Source organism: Ambystoma mexicanum, chromosome 6q, assembly GCF_040938575.1.
Source record: "Ambystoma mexicanum isolate Mex_15411 chromosome 6q, UKY_AmexF1_1, whole genome shotgun sequence".
NCBI classification, from domain to species: Eukaryota; Metazoa; Chordata; class Amphibia; order Caudata; family Ambystomatidae; genus Ambystoma; species Ambystoma mexicanum.
This window is the reverse complement of record NC_090937.1, coordinates 12,707,809-12,723,494: the sequence shown is the minus strand read 5'-3', so window position 1 is coordinate 12,723,494 and position 15,686 is coordinate 12,707,809.

The window sequence follows — 15,686 nt, the reverse complement described above, 5'->3', positions numbered from 1 at the left end:
ACGCGCTTAGGGCCTTTGGTCCAATGAAATCGTGTACGTGTGCTGACGCGCTTACGCGCTAAGGGCCTTTCCTCGAATTACATGCTGACGTGCAATTTTTTCATGCCAAATCACTCCGTATCAAGCTGGCCACGCGAAAACACATGGAAGGCCATTTTCCTGCCCCCCAGAGCCCTGAGCACGCTCCCACCTGCCATCTGCTGCTGCCTGACTGCCTGCTGCCCAAGCGCCCTGCTATTTGGTGCCTGCACATCAGCCATCTGCAGGGGTCCAGTTGCTGTGTCCACCCCTGCTGGAACAGAAGACTCCCGACTGGGATACCATCGCTCCACAGCCCAGCCCCAGGACCGAGTTGCCCACCCACGCCTGCCTCGGGGGTCGCCATGTCGGGGCAAACACCATCTGAGACCACTGGCGACCCCCAGCCAGAGGGGCAGAGGACCACCAGCTTCAGTGAGAAGGACTTTGGTGTCCTGGTGGAGCATATCCTGGGGCATTATGATGCCCTCTTCGGAACATCACGCGCCAACAAGGAAGGACGGGATAGGATCTGGGATGACTTTGTGGTTGCCATCGACGCGGAGGGGGTGACAACCCGCAACATCAAGCAAGTGAAGAAGCGCTGGGAGGACTTGAGGTCCAGGACCCTCATAAAGGCCCGGCGCCTCGTGGAGGGGGGCCGGGGCAGCATGAGTACCATCCAGATGAGGGTCCTGGAACGCGTAGGCCCAGCGCTCCACGCCCAGATCCTTCAGAAGCAGATCCGTCTGGAGTTGAGCGGTAAGTGGCCAAACATTGCTGTGTGAGACAGGGCATGTTGCAGGGTGCTGGTTGTCTGATACTTGCCTGTATGTGTGACATAGGCCATGTACGTAAGTGTGTGTGCACGGACATCATGGTCATGCATGTGAGACCAGTAATGTGTGAACCACATGGTAGGTGCATGTGTTACAATGCAACATGCGGAGCAGTATGCGGAATGCACACATTAATGCATGCCTGTCTCTGTTATTGGACATGGATGGGGTGTGAGAGATGGGTGCTGAGGTCATGGACATGTATGGTGTCCATGTCTGTGTGTCTGACTTGCGTGTCTGTGACTTGTAAATGCCATAGATGCATGACACATGTCTGTGACAATGTTCAGATTCACTGATGCAGCCTACTCATCCTTGTATCCACTGGGTCTGGGGTGTACAAGGCCAGATGGATGAAACTACGGTGAAGTGTGTGCATGTGATAGGCATGACCCATGATGCATGTGAGTTTCAAACCAGCATTGTAGGTTTCAAGAGTCCCTTGGACATGTATGCTAATGTTCATTGAATGCGCCATGCCTGTTACTGCATGTGTTTTGCATGCACTGACCCATGTGTTGTGGAGGGACATGATGGAAGTAATGTTTGACAGTGCCACTCATCTGCTATTGCTTCCTGTCTAGGGGACCATTGTACAGTACCCTGATGCTTGTGTTCTATGTCTCCCTCTACACAGCGGCAAGTGATAAAGAGGGCGGATACGGCACTGTGGAGCAAAGCGGTGGGGATGCCCCCACCGGCCAGCGACGCAAGGCCCAGTCACCCTCCCAGAATTTACCATCGTCCGGGAGTGAGGGGACTGGTGCTGCGTCTGCCACTACGGCTGCAGCGGAAGGGGTGGGTGAGACCCCACAGGGGCTTGCAACGGCGGAAGACGGTGTGGAGCCATCCATGTTGGTGGTTTCCACAGAGGAGGAGGAGGCCGCTACTGAGCAGCACATGGGGCCTGGTGGGGGTGGTACCAATGGTGCAAGTGGTGCTGTCCAGGGGCAGGAGGCAGCACAGGTCGCTGTGGAGGGGCCTGTGCATGTCACTGTCCCTGACACTGTGACTGCACCACCATGCACCAGCAGGGATGCCCCATCCCAGGCCCGTCCGCAGGTAGGGGGGATGTCCATGTCATCTGACACTCCTCTACCTGCGGACGAGGGGACCCCTGGCTGTATGGAGAAGATCCTGATTGGTGTCGCGTTGCGCACGCGTGACATTCGTGATGACGTGCATGCTTCCCGGGGGGAGCACGCACGTCATCACGAAGAGCAGCGTGCCAAAGTGGCCCAGTTGGGAGTGTCCATGGTCGGGGGTTTTGTACATGTGTCGGCCACTCTGGCGGCCCTCTTATACTGTGTGGAGACTATGCGCCAGTCGTTCTCCATGCTGTCTTCCGGCCCAGATGCCACCAGGGCCCCCTGTGGACCTGCCCTGACCAGCGCAGCCAGCTCGGTGGGGATCCCATCCCTGCCACAGTCGGGAGTCGGAGGTCCAGCAGGGGTGGACACCACAGCAACTGCACCCCAGCAGATGGAGGTTTGTGCCGGCATCATTGGGCAGGGCACGTGCACGACGGCGTCGGTGGATTCCATCAGCTTGGATGCCGTAGTGCTGCCAGAGGCAGTTGCGTCGGAGGCAACGGCAGGGTCAACGTGGGAGGCATCATGGCTCGGGGCCATCTACATCAGAGGGGCAGGCATCGGCCGGAGGGCAGAAGGACCCTGGAATGGGAGTGTCTTCCGTGTGGCAGCGGTTGGGCCAGCGGATAGGTGCGGAGCGGCGGCGGGACGGAGGAGGCATGGCTCACAATGGTCAGGGCGGAGAACTTCATGCGCAGGGCGCTGAGGCGGGCTGAGTGCCTCGAGGGAATTCGCAGGGAGTTGGAGGTGGACATGGGGTTATCCCTGCGAGACCTCGGGGCCAGAGAACAGGCCCGCCTCCAAGACATTGAACAGGAGTTCGATGATGCCCTGGCCCATGACATCAACAAGTGAGCCTTTGGATTTGTCCGCCGCCATTGTATATAGTTCATTAGTGTTAAGTTTCATTTCTTTTTTCTTTCATTTGGGGCACATGGACTATGCCCCACATTTTTGTATATAGTTAGTAATTAGGTAGGTTTCATTGCAGGTTTCATTTATGTTGTTGGGCTCATGGACCCTGGATTTGCTATTTGTACATAGTTTTACAGTGGATTTTTCTCCTTCATCTTTTCTTTTTCTTCACCATGGAGCAATGGATATTACGCTTTTCTTTCCCTTTGGATTTGCTTTGTTGGACGGTGACTTTGGACATATTTTCATTTGGATTAATTTGGATTCTCATTTTATTTATTTATCATTTTTTGGGACATGCTGCATTTTGATTATTATTTGTATTATTGTGTGTTTTGATTTAATTCCCTTCATTTTGACTTTAATACATTTTTTGTTTCTTACTTCAATGTGTGGTCTTCTCTCATTGGTTTCATGCATGTCACAATGTGGGTTTTCTCAGTCATGTGTTGACATTGAGTGGGTCTGACAGACTTGTACTCATGCCCATACTGCTTATTTATGATCTATCATGTAATGGGGATTTCAATTTGGAGTGGGTGTAAAGCTTGGTTGGGTGTTTGGACTGGGGTGGTGTGGGGTGGGATTTGGGTGGCCATAAGAGCCAGGGATCTAGATTGTGATGACCTGTTGGCTGGGGGACATGTGTTGGGGCCTGCTGGCAGGTGCCTGTCAATGATGGGGAGGTGCTGGGGGACATGTGTCGGGGCCTGCTGGCAGGTGCCTGTCAATGCTGAAGGGGTGGGGGTGCAGGGGGAAATGAGTGGGGGCCTGCTGGCAGGTGCCTGTCAATGCTGGGGCAGTGGGGGTGCAGGGGGATGTGAGTGGGGGCCTGCTGATAGGTGCCCCTCACTGCTGGGGGTGGGGGTGCTGGGGGACATGTGTCAGGGCCTGCTGGCAGGTGCATGTCAATGCTGGGGCGGTGGGGGTGCAGGGGGAAATGAGTGGGGGCCTGCTGGCAGGTGCCTCTCACTGCTGGGGGGTGGGGTGCTGGGGGACATGTGTCAGGGCCTGCTGGCAGGTGCCTGTCAATGCCGGGGGGTGGGGGTGCAGGAGGAAATGAGTGGGGGCCTGCTGGCAGGTGCCTGTCAATGCTGGGGAGGTGGGGGTGCAGAGGGACATGAGTGGGGGCCTGCTGGCAGGTGCCCCTCACTGCTGGGGGGTGGGGGTGCTGGGGGACATGTGTCGGGGCCTGCTGGCAGGTGCCTGTCAATGCTGGGGGGGTGGGGGTGCAGGGAGAAATGAGTGGGGGCCTGATGGCAGGTGCCTTTCAATGCTGGGGGGTGGGGGTGCAGGGGGACATGAGTGGGGGCCTGCTGGCAGGTGCCCCTGACTGCTGGGGGGGTGGGGGTGCTGGGGGACATGACCAGGGATGCAGGGTAGTCCCCTGTGGTGCGGGCTGCCTGCAGGGGCCGTGGAGGGGGTAGAGGGGACACCTGGGAGGACCCACACTGCCAATTCACGTTTAGGACTCCCCGCACACCCCCGAAATATGCGTTCCCCGCTCTGACAGCAAAATCGTGTGAAAAACTTCCCGCGCACCCCTGAAATACACGTACCCAGGCCAATCGCGTGTAAAACTTCCCGCGCACCCCTGAAATACACGTACCCAGGCCAATTGCGTGTAAAACTTCCTGCGCACCCCTGAAATACATGCACCCTGCTGAAATCGCATGTAAAACTTTCCGCGCACCCCTGAAATACACGTATCCTGCTGAAATCGCGTGTGAAACTTCCCACGCACCCCTGAAATACACGCACCCAGGCCAATCTCGTGTAAAACTTCCCGCGCACCCCTGAAATACACGTACCCTGCTGAAATCGCGCATGAAACTTCCCGCGCACCCTAGAAATACACATACCCTGCTGAAATCGCATGTGAAACTTCACGCGAACCCCAGTAATACAGGTACCCCGCTCGCACAGGGCCAATCGTGTGTGAAACTTCCCGCGAACCCCAGTAATACACGTACCCCGCTTGCCGTGCTGGTACAGGGTTAGCGCAGCCCTTTGCCCTGGATTGGGGATTTTGATGGCTTTTCCCTGCGCGAGGGGCGTTCTTGGGGGCGTAACTGCTGCTGCTGCAGGGTCGCTGCGCCAGTGTGCGCCACGGCTGGTTTTGGTAGCTAAAATCCATGAATACGCTGTGCGCAGATATGGATTTTAGCGCACGCGGCTGGCGCAGAGATTCACACGCGCACACTGTGCACCAGCCGCGTGCGCCACTTGTGCGCTAAATTCAATGAATTACCCCCTAAATCTGTTGCCTTAGTATGCACTGTGAATTTAATGACCACTATGGCCACTGGGATTGTAGTGCCTTAATAAGCCTATCCAATAAGGATGCGTGCTGCACTGGAGTGCCATCTTTGTGGAGGTAGCCCCTCCTCTTCCAACATGCTAACCCTGCATGTACGGTTGATGTCACGTCAGCGGATTCACTGTACACCTCACTTCCTGCCCTTCATGTTTATCGAGCGCGACAATGAGCATCACTAATTCTGTCGCTTGCGCTGAAAAGTGAGATGGTAGTCTTGCACTTGCTACAACTTCAAATTCTCCATTTAATCTATGCCTTACTTCTGTGGAGCCTGAATGATATCTGATACATTTTTGAATAACCATCAATAAAAAGAATCTCCCCTCCTGCTAATGCATTTTCCTTTACACGGGGTATATCATCATACATTTCAACATAATTAGCACAGTCATGCACATGATCACCTTCTTCTATTGGCTCAGCTATAAACATGGCAGGATTCACTAATTTACATCTTACAATTTTAATAGTTGGGTTAGAAATCATTACCTCATAAGCTGAAGCTCTCTGGGATGTCAATGTGCCTTTGGGTTTCTCTAAAATAGCAAATAGAGCATGCTCCAGGAAGAGAGTCATGGAGCAGCCTATGACAATACTTGTAGACTTCTCAAACGCGAACCCGGCAGCAGCCAAAGATTGTTCGCAAGGGAAGTGTCCTCTCATAACTCGGCCTAAAACCCCACCGTAATACACTAATGGTTTGTACCCCAATGTGGTTCTCTGCGTTAGCCCTGCTGTCATAACTGTCCCATTTGTGTGCGAAAACAAATAAAATTCCTCATTATATTTGGGAATTCCTAAAACGGGGTTTGTGCAAATTGCTTTTTTCAGCTCCTCAAACCCTTACTTCATTTCTTCAGTACATTCTATTTTAATTTTCATCCACTTGTGCTTTCTTTAATCCACTTGTGCTTTCTTTAAAGCTTGCAGAAGTGGATTTGTGTCTGAAAAAATGCTGGATGTTGCTGCATAATCGTCATTCGCTGTGGGACTTCCCTCTTTTCTATCCTTATCCAGTATGTGATGCTCATAAAGATCACCACTTCATCATCTGTTTGATCTTCCCCGAACATATCGTCATCAGTTATGTCAGTCAATCTGTACCCTTCCTCGAGAGCTATTATGATTCTCCATGGTCTACCCTCATCATCTACTCTTTTGAGCATTGCCATTTCCCGCTGTACTATGGGTGCTTCTAATTCTATAGGAATAGTCTGTCCCCCCTCTTCAGCCATAGGTATTCGTGGTCTAACCAAGAACTCATCAGGTATCCTTACAATTTTTCCCACCAAGCCTGGCAGCCATGTCAGTATAATGCTCACTGCATATAGGCCCTCATTACGACCCAGGTGGTAAGCGGAAAAAGATGCCGGTAAATGAATACCGGCATCATTTACCGCTAGGTCCGATTATGACCCGCGATAGTGCAATTAGCGACATCGTAGTTTACGGTGCCGCTAACAGCACCAAGTTCGCGCGCGTGCGACCCACCATGCTGTAAATACCGGCATGGCGCAAAGCTACGCAGATCACAAACCAAGCGGATATGCCCCTAACGCCATCGCCAAGGCCGTAAAGTACCTTACCGCCATGGCGCTAATTCCGCCATCGCGAACCAACCGTAAATGGCCATGTGCAGTGTTCCCAGCTGCCACAGGTGCACAGAATCAGCACAGGTGGAGGCAATACAGACTCTCCCAGTGCAAAAAGAGCACACCCCACCCCTACCAGCCCAAGTCACACTCCACAATGATACCAATAGGACTAGCAATGTTGGGGCTGGAGGACCTGATAGCAATGCGAGTGCTACAACTGCAACAACAACAACAACAACAACAACAACAACAACAACAACAACAACCTGCACAGAGGAGACGCAGGAGGAGAAGGAGGGCAAGGCAGGGCCAGCAAGCCCCACCAGCACAGCCAGTGGCACCACACAGGCAGCCCCCAATCCCACGCATCAGAGCCAGTCCATTCAACCTCACCGCAGAGCAGATCCACACCCTGTACCGACTGGACCGGGACACCATCACCAACATTGTGCACATGATACACAACGACATCGTCAGCATGATAGAAACACCCACCGCCATCCCGCCCCTACTGAAGGTCGTGTCCATGCTCCACTTCCTGGCCACAGGCACCTACCAGCACACAGTGGGCCACTTGCATGGCATATCCCAACCATTATTCTCACGTACACTGATCCAAGTGCTCGATGCCCTCCTCAAGCACACAGACGACCACATCTCATTGCCACGGTCTGCCCAGGAGATTGCCAACACCAAAGTGGGTTTCCAAGCACTAGCTGGCATACCTGGTTGCATTGGTGCCATCGACTGCACCCATGTTGAATTGGTGGTCCCACATGCCATGGAAGTACCATACCGCAACCGTAAACTATTTCACTCAATCAACGTGCAAATGGTCTGCGACTCCAACAGGATCTTCACACATTGTTGTGCCCGATTCCCCGGATCAACGCATGATTCAATGGTCCTTCGGAACTCCACAATACCACGCTACATGGAGCGACATGCAGGCCCAAGATCCTGCCTACTCGGTGAGTCTGATGTCATGAGCATGGAAATGCGAAGTGTGTAGGTGATCGACGTACCAATGCATATTGCACCTGGCAGAAAGGGGGTGGTGATGCATACGTCACATGGCTGCGACTAGCAGTAGCCAGATCATACCCTGAGGCAGCACTCACGTCATCTGACAACAGTATACATGATGCCTGATCTAATCAGCCCTAACATGTGAATGAAAGTGTACCCCAACCATGACACAACCATCTGCAAGTGCATTGTACGAAATGTGACCACATTGACTCCAAAGGAACGCACCTACATGCACGTCACCAAACACCATCAACTGAAAGGCCTGTCCCCCATAACTGCGCACAAAGGAGGCACATGTCGGACAGGAACATCAATGCACCACTACAAAGACAGCAAGACCCACAAACTCCCCCCATTGACACCAGTATTGTTCCCTGTGGTCATAATGAGCCAGACAGCAATGTTGCAATCATGTGAGCATTGACCTCACAGGACACGTGCCAGGTCACATAAAGTAATGGCCTGAACGGACACAGTGGATGGGCACTCACAAGGCAATTGTCCCCCCTGCATTGTGTCTTGGCATGCAAAACAGTACATGAGAGCCATGAACATATGCCGGTTGCATAGTGTGAATCCATTAGCACAACTAAATCTGGTGCAAAGTAACAGTTGAATGCAAGGCATGGTGGCGCGTCATATTCAGAAAGCAATCTCATTCCTGACACATACATTGTTGCCCATTTACAGGTGATGCAGGCTATCCCAGGAAGAGGTGGCTCCTTACACCAGTCCGGAACCCACAGAACCAGCATGAGGAGGACTACAACCGTGCCCATGCACGTACCTGTGTGGTGATAGAGCAGGCCTTTGGCCTACTGAAGGCACGTTTCCGCTGCCTCAGCAGGTCTGGCGGGGCACTCTTGTACCGCCATGAGAAGGTTGCGAAGATCGTCATGGCATGTGTCATGCTACACAATATGTGCGTCAGACGTAACGTGCCTCTGCCCCCTGACGCAGAACTGCAACCACCTGATGATGAGGATGATGAGGGTGGGGATGGGGCAGCACCTCAAGGAGGCAGCGATGCACAGGAGGGCCGTGAAATGCGTCAGAATCTCATTGACCAATGCTTCTAGCACACACTGCGTGTGCGTGTAAAATGTGGACGGCACTTGGGGCACTGTGTGTGTCTGGTATATGCACACTGTAGACTGTACAACAATAAAGCACACATACACAATGAGCAATGTCCACACATTTGGTTTGTGATAAACGTAAAAGTGTATTGTGCTCCTGAAAAGATATGACACACCCAATCCCCCCTCCCCCCTGAACACCCCAACACACCCAATCCCCCCTCCCCCCTGAACACCCCAACACACCCAATCCCCCCTCCCCCCTGAACACCCCAACACACCCAATCCCCCTTCCCCCCTGAACACCCCAACACACCCAATCCCCCCTCCCCCAGAAATCCCTGCAAAGGAGTGCCAGTGCCTGTGGTGACGTGGGTAATGTTTTAGTGGTCCACTGTGCGGGCACTATTGCCAGCCCCCTGTCCCGGAACCTGGGGCCCCCCTGCCTGTACTCCTCCGGGTCCTGGATGACCTGCGGACGGGGCTGGATGGGGCCGAACTTGCAGCTGAGGAGGTACCGGGCTGCTCGGTACGGCGTGTGTCCATGATTGTCCGTATCAGTTCACTAATCATATTCCGCACTGCGGCTAGTTCCGTGCATATGTTCGTGCCTGCTGATTGGATGGCTGCCTTGATGCTGTCAGCACACCTCTCCATGCCTGAACTGGCACCTCCACAATCAGCAACATGCTGCGTTAGGATTGACGCCAGTTGTTCTTGCCTCGCTGATATTTGGTCCAGCACCTGGCTGTAATCAGGCACAATGGGGGTTGCAATTGCAGGCCCAATAGGACTACTCCCCTCCTCCCCTACTCCCACTGGGCTTGGAGTGGCTGACCATGAACCTCCAGGGGATTGCCCCTGTGTGTCCTGTCCATGCAGGCTACATGGGGACAGGTGTGGGGAGGTAAGTTGGGTGTGGGGGGACCTTCCATGTCATCATCCCCATTCGCCACATCGCTGTCGGAACAGGCTGCGATGGCTGCAGTCTCCCCGACTGTACTGCTCCCCGCAGACACGATCCCCTTAGTGGGCAGCAGTGGTTGTGGGTCTGCCGTGGGTGCCATCATGTCCCTTTCCTCGGGGGGAATTGCTGCCCTGGGCTGTTCGGCAACAGGAATATTGGCCTGCTGTGGGTTGGCCATGGGTCCAGCAGAGGTGGATGGTTGGTGGCCTCTTCCCTCTGTCCTGGTCTTCTTGGCTGGGGTGGTGCCACTCTCGTCCCTGCCGGTGTCCGAGTGTGAGCCTGTGGTGGAGCAGAGGAGGGAAAGTGTTATTGATGGTTCAGCGGACATTGAGCAGGCATTGTGATGAGTGCCATGGTTTAGATGGATAGATGGTGGACTTTGTAGGCCGTGACATACAGGTTGTCTCCGTTTTGGGTGGGTTGAGCATGCAGGAATGTGTGTGCCTGCTGTAGAGTGTTGCAGGGTGTGGGTCTTCTGCTGATGTGTTGCGTTTGCCATATGGGGCGACATTGTGATTCCCATGTAAGTGTGATTCACGGTGTTTTGCAAGGCTGATTTGGAGGCACCTACCTGTGTCTCCTGATGTCGGGGCTCCTCTCTCCATTCCGCCGACGCCCTCGATGCACTCTATGCCGATCAATGAGGCACATGTCTCCTCCCATGGCTGCATCTTCAGTGGGGAGTCTGCTCCACCGCCAGTTGCCAGTCCCAGGTTGCGGTTTGCTGACAGTATGCCCCTTACTAGGAGCCGGAGGTCATCCCACCTTTTGCGGCACTGTCTGGCAGTGCGTGGGGTGGTACCTACGGCACTGACGTGTTGTGCCACGAGTTCCCATACTGCTTTTTTCCGGGCTATGGCTGGTCTCGTCATCTCTGATGAGAAGACGACGTCTGCCTTCTCCTGCAGCGTTTCTGCCAGCATAGTCAGTTCTTCGCGACTGAAGCGGTCCTGCCGCTGCCTGTCGCAGGCTTTTTTAACAACTTTTGGCATGGTTAGGTGAGGAAATGGGTGGGTAATGGGATTCACAGGGTTTCAGGGTCAGATGTAGTGTGGTTGGGTGGGATGCCAATGGATTGTGTTTTTAAATATGGCCGATGTGCTCTTTCCCGTTCCGCCGCGATGACGCTACTTCCGGTTCCGCTTATTTACGGTGACCGCTAATTACGGGGCCCGCTGATTACGGGGTCCGCTGATTATGGTCGCCGCTATGATGGGTGGCGGTAGGTCACCCAGCGCGGCATTCGATGCCGGTAAGGGCTGTTTACGCCATGGCGTAGTTTACATTAGCGCCATGGCGTAATGCTCGTGCGCGATGGGTCGGAATATGGCGCTCTTTACGCCATCGGTCCATGGCGTAAACGATGATTACGCCATGGCGGTAATGTAGCTTACTTACCGCCAGGGTCGTAATGAGGGCCATAGTCTCTGGATCTACTTGAACACCTCACAGAGCCACTTGCCCTGTGAATGCCAACATAAATTCTCCCACATTTAAATAGTGTAATCCTGGAGTGGATCACACTATTACTTGATCAGTAAATGAACTTGTCATATTTAGTTTTGTCATTAAATTTCTTTCCAAAATGTTAACCGGTGTCTGTTGTGAGTATAACAAAGGAACAGGCATATCACATTCTCCTATAGAGACTGGTAATTCATTGGTAAAAGGAACTCTACTCGTAGCTCCAGAGAACCCGTGAGCATTCATTGCAATTCCTGACATTGGATATTTTCCTTCCCGTATACACAAACAAGTTGCTCCAGTGTCTACTAGAAAAAAAAAGCATTTGCCTCCTATCATCACATTGACCCTTGGTTGCTCTTGGTGCTCTGGTGTCACAGATAGTACTGAACACATCAAGTCACCCTGTGAGCTGTCCTATTGTTGATACAGGCTCATTCCTATCCATGTGAAAGGATTTCCTCCTACCACAGTGACAGCTCCTATTCTGGGTGTCAGTACTTGTCTTATTTTCGGAAACTGCTGTGTCTGCATTGGGGCTTGTTGTGACTGCCCTTGTGGTGGATTCATTTGCAATTATTCTTGCTGTTGCACCTACTGCACTCGTAGCTCTTGTGACTGATACAATGTGTGATCCTGGGTAAATCCCTCCTAGTCTGTGTGCTATGTGGTGGAGGTTAAGCTGTCCTCCCTCTTGAACATTAACAATGTTGTACATTCCCTTGACTTCCGCATATGCATTTAATAAACCCTGCCATCCCACTAGTCCAACATACTGGGGGTGCCCGTCTGACAAGCCCTCCTTGGTTATATCCTTCTAGTGTACTCTGGTTCTCATTCTGCATACCTTGAAACCCAACTTGATATTTTGGAATATTTTAGAATCCACCTCCTCTTCCTCTATAGCCTGTACCTCTACCTCATGGCGCAAATCCATATCCCGCTTGATCCATCGGGCGCAGATTACTCACTTGCTATACACCCATTGCTTCCTGCTTTCCCAATCCTTCTCCGCTTGTCAATACCGCCCCTTCAATGGCAAATTTAGACAATTTTTTACGAACTAACTTGGCTTCCTCAATTTTCCTATTCTCATCTTTCTTCTTACTTTTCTCTTGTAATAACAGATAATGATGTACTACTGTTAGCTGTATCTCAGTCCATGGCTTTGCTTCCATCCATACTTGTTTTTTCATCTGCCTCTGTACTGGCTCAGGCAACCCCTGACATAAAATGTGGTAAAATAATGCCAGTGTCTTTTCCCAGTTTCAAGCTACCATTTCTCCTGAATATCCTGAATGTAAGCAATAGGATCTTCACCTTCCTTCCTCTTACGTGTCATAATTGCACCGATATCTGATATATCTGGGTACTGTTCCCTGAGAGCCCTCCAAACCTCTGCCCTGCAATTATTAAACAGTGCTCGATCATGTGCTGTGTTCCGTGCTGTCACACTTGAATACCCCGCTCTTCTCCATATGTCATCAGCCCTCTCCCCAAGGATAGCTGCCAAGAGACCTTTTATGTCCCCTATGGCCAACATGTTTCCTCCTGTCATTTTTTCTAGTTTGCATATCCATTTCCCAGTGCCCGAAGTCGGGAGCTTGCACCTTATATTATCCTTGTCCATCGGTGGCCATGGGATATACTGTGGTCTTGCTTCCCCTTTTTCCAATAAGAGAAACTGAGTGTACCAGTCAGATCCCATCATTGGTCTATCCATGGCAGGGATGATCGTCCTTGTATGTCTCCTCATGGGTAACAACCTTATCTGGCTCTCATATGTCGGTGACTCTCCCTTCTCACTGTGCGATCGTCCTCAGGGATGCTCAGGATACGCTATAGGATCTGGCGTCCTATCTTTAGGCTGTTCCACATCCGACCATCTCACTTCTTTATCCATTTGCAGACTTCCTTCAGGGGCACATGCACTCCCTCCTTCTGCCCCAAAACCAGACTCTCTTTCCTCTTCTGACATGCCTTGTCCTCAACTAGTGTGACTATCATCCCCTTCACCTTTATCCAGACTCAGTCTACTTAAAGACAATGCTCTACGTCCATGACTGAACAGATTTTCTTCTTCACTTCTTAATTGAAGCGCTGGGGATCGATCATCGTTCCCTCGAGTTTCATACTCGCTTTTTTGACTTAAATGTTGATAGACCTTACCGATCCTTTCACTGATCCTTTCCGCATCAAATCTTTCTTCTACCTATACTCCTCTAGATGCCACTGGCATTGCTTCTTTTATCAGAAGGAACTCTTCTCTTCCATCCCATTGCATTTCTGGGCTTTGCCTTATTGGTTCCTAACGAGTGAGGCTGGTATCAAGACCTTGTTGTCTCCTTTTTCGTTCCATTTCTTCATCTATTTCTCTTCGTTTTCTTGCATCACTTCTAATTCTTTCTTCCTCTTGTCTTTGTTCTTCCCCTCTCCTTATTCCTTCCCTTCTTTCATCTTCTTCACTTCACCTCTGCAATCTTGTGTCCCTTAATCTTTGTGCTTCCTCCTCTTCTCTCTTTCTTTCCCTTCTGTCCCCATCTTCTATCGCTCTCTGTCTATTGTCCCACTTTCTTTGTTTTTCTGCCTGTTCTTCTTTTCTTCATTGCTCCTCCTGATATATCTGTTCTCGTCACTCCCTGCTCTTCCTTTTCTGCTTGTCTTCTCTCAATCTCTTCTCTCCTTCCTTCTCCTTTCTTTCAGGTTAGCCCTTATCTTCTCTTTGCCTAACTTCCTCAATACTTTTCCCATCTATTTTAAGTAACATCTGTCCTCCCATTCATTCGTTCTTCACAAGCACTATCTCGTCAGCTTTATCCTTCTCTCCTTTCCATCTCTTAATCTCACTGTCTATTTCTGTCAACAGATTCGACCGCTCACTCCTCTCTTCTTTGTCTTGTATGATCTTATAGATCTCTTATTTTCTCTTATTCTGTTCTGGTTATCATCAATACTGTAAGCGGGGAGTTCATATATCGGATTACTATACCCAGTCACCGCTTTCAACTCCTTTGACGGATATAACCCTATTTCTTCTGTACTAGCACCCTTTGCTTCGGGTGAGGTAAGGGGAGATAAGGGTTCAATACCTTTGTCCTTTCGCTGACTAAGCATACACTCCTCAGGTGGCGGTTCATTCCTTTCTTCTGGGTACAACTTCCATAGCTCTAGAATCGCTAATCTTTTCTCTAATTTCTTCCCCGTGTACGCAGCATGCAAGTATGTGGTCATTTGTTGCAATACCGCTTTTGAAAATGTGGCCACGGCATGAACATTTTCTCTGCCATGACTTTCACTCATTCTGCACTATACTGTTTGAGCTTGGACATGTGCTTTGGTAATATTTTGCTTGAGTGCATAAGAGGGGTGTCTCCCACAATGACAAGTCTTACTTGACTGTCAATATTTACCAGACTTGTTAAATGTGTTTATACCTTTGCTTAAATCACCACTTTTCAATGTTTAAAACAACAAATATGAGCATACACCATCAATCGCTGCTCAAGCCTCTAATTTCTTGACTGGTGCCAAGCACTTTACTAGGCTCAATCACTATTGCTCTGCAACTTTTTCAATTCTTTTTCACAAAATTTATCGCTCTTCGATATTTGTACTCAACTAGCAACATTCAGACTAGTCGACATTACCCATTTATAAACACTGTGATCACCTTATCTCTCTCGCCCTTATTCTATATCCTATACAGGGTTTGAGACGTCACGTTACGTAATCCTGATTACACATTATATGTTTCAGCTCTACCCCCGTCGGTATTTGAAACGTCTCCTTCTGAAACTCCCTTGAGTCAGGACTCCTAGGTGCTACCTTTTCTCTTCACAATATTTCCCATTACTCACATAATTATCACAATCCCATCCCCTTTATTTGCCATTCTCCTTAGAGTACTCACCATTCGTTAATTGACTTGAGGCCTTCGGTATTGACTCCTCTTTCAATCCGACCACTTTGCCTTCTGTACGCAGAGCACCTGTGGAAACCGGGCAGAGATTTTGTCAAAGGGGGACCTGCCCATCGTCTCGGTTCTTTGATAAATCCTCTGCTACAAGCACCGACATGACATGGTAAAACAGAGAAGCTTGTTTATTTAGTACAAGCGCAGAGAGCAGCAGGCACCTCTGCCCAAGCTCCATTTCAACTCCCCTCAACGTGTTCTGGAACCAACAGTGGTTCCAGAACACTTCAAGAACACTTCAGGACTTAACACATCTTTTCCTCTTAACAATGAATAAAGACACAGGATGAAAACACCCCCCTAAAAACATCGCAAAGGAAAATAAAAGCACAATGAGAATTGCATAAGAATGAAAGTGGACATTTCTTAACTCTCCCTCTCGTTTGTCCCCAT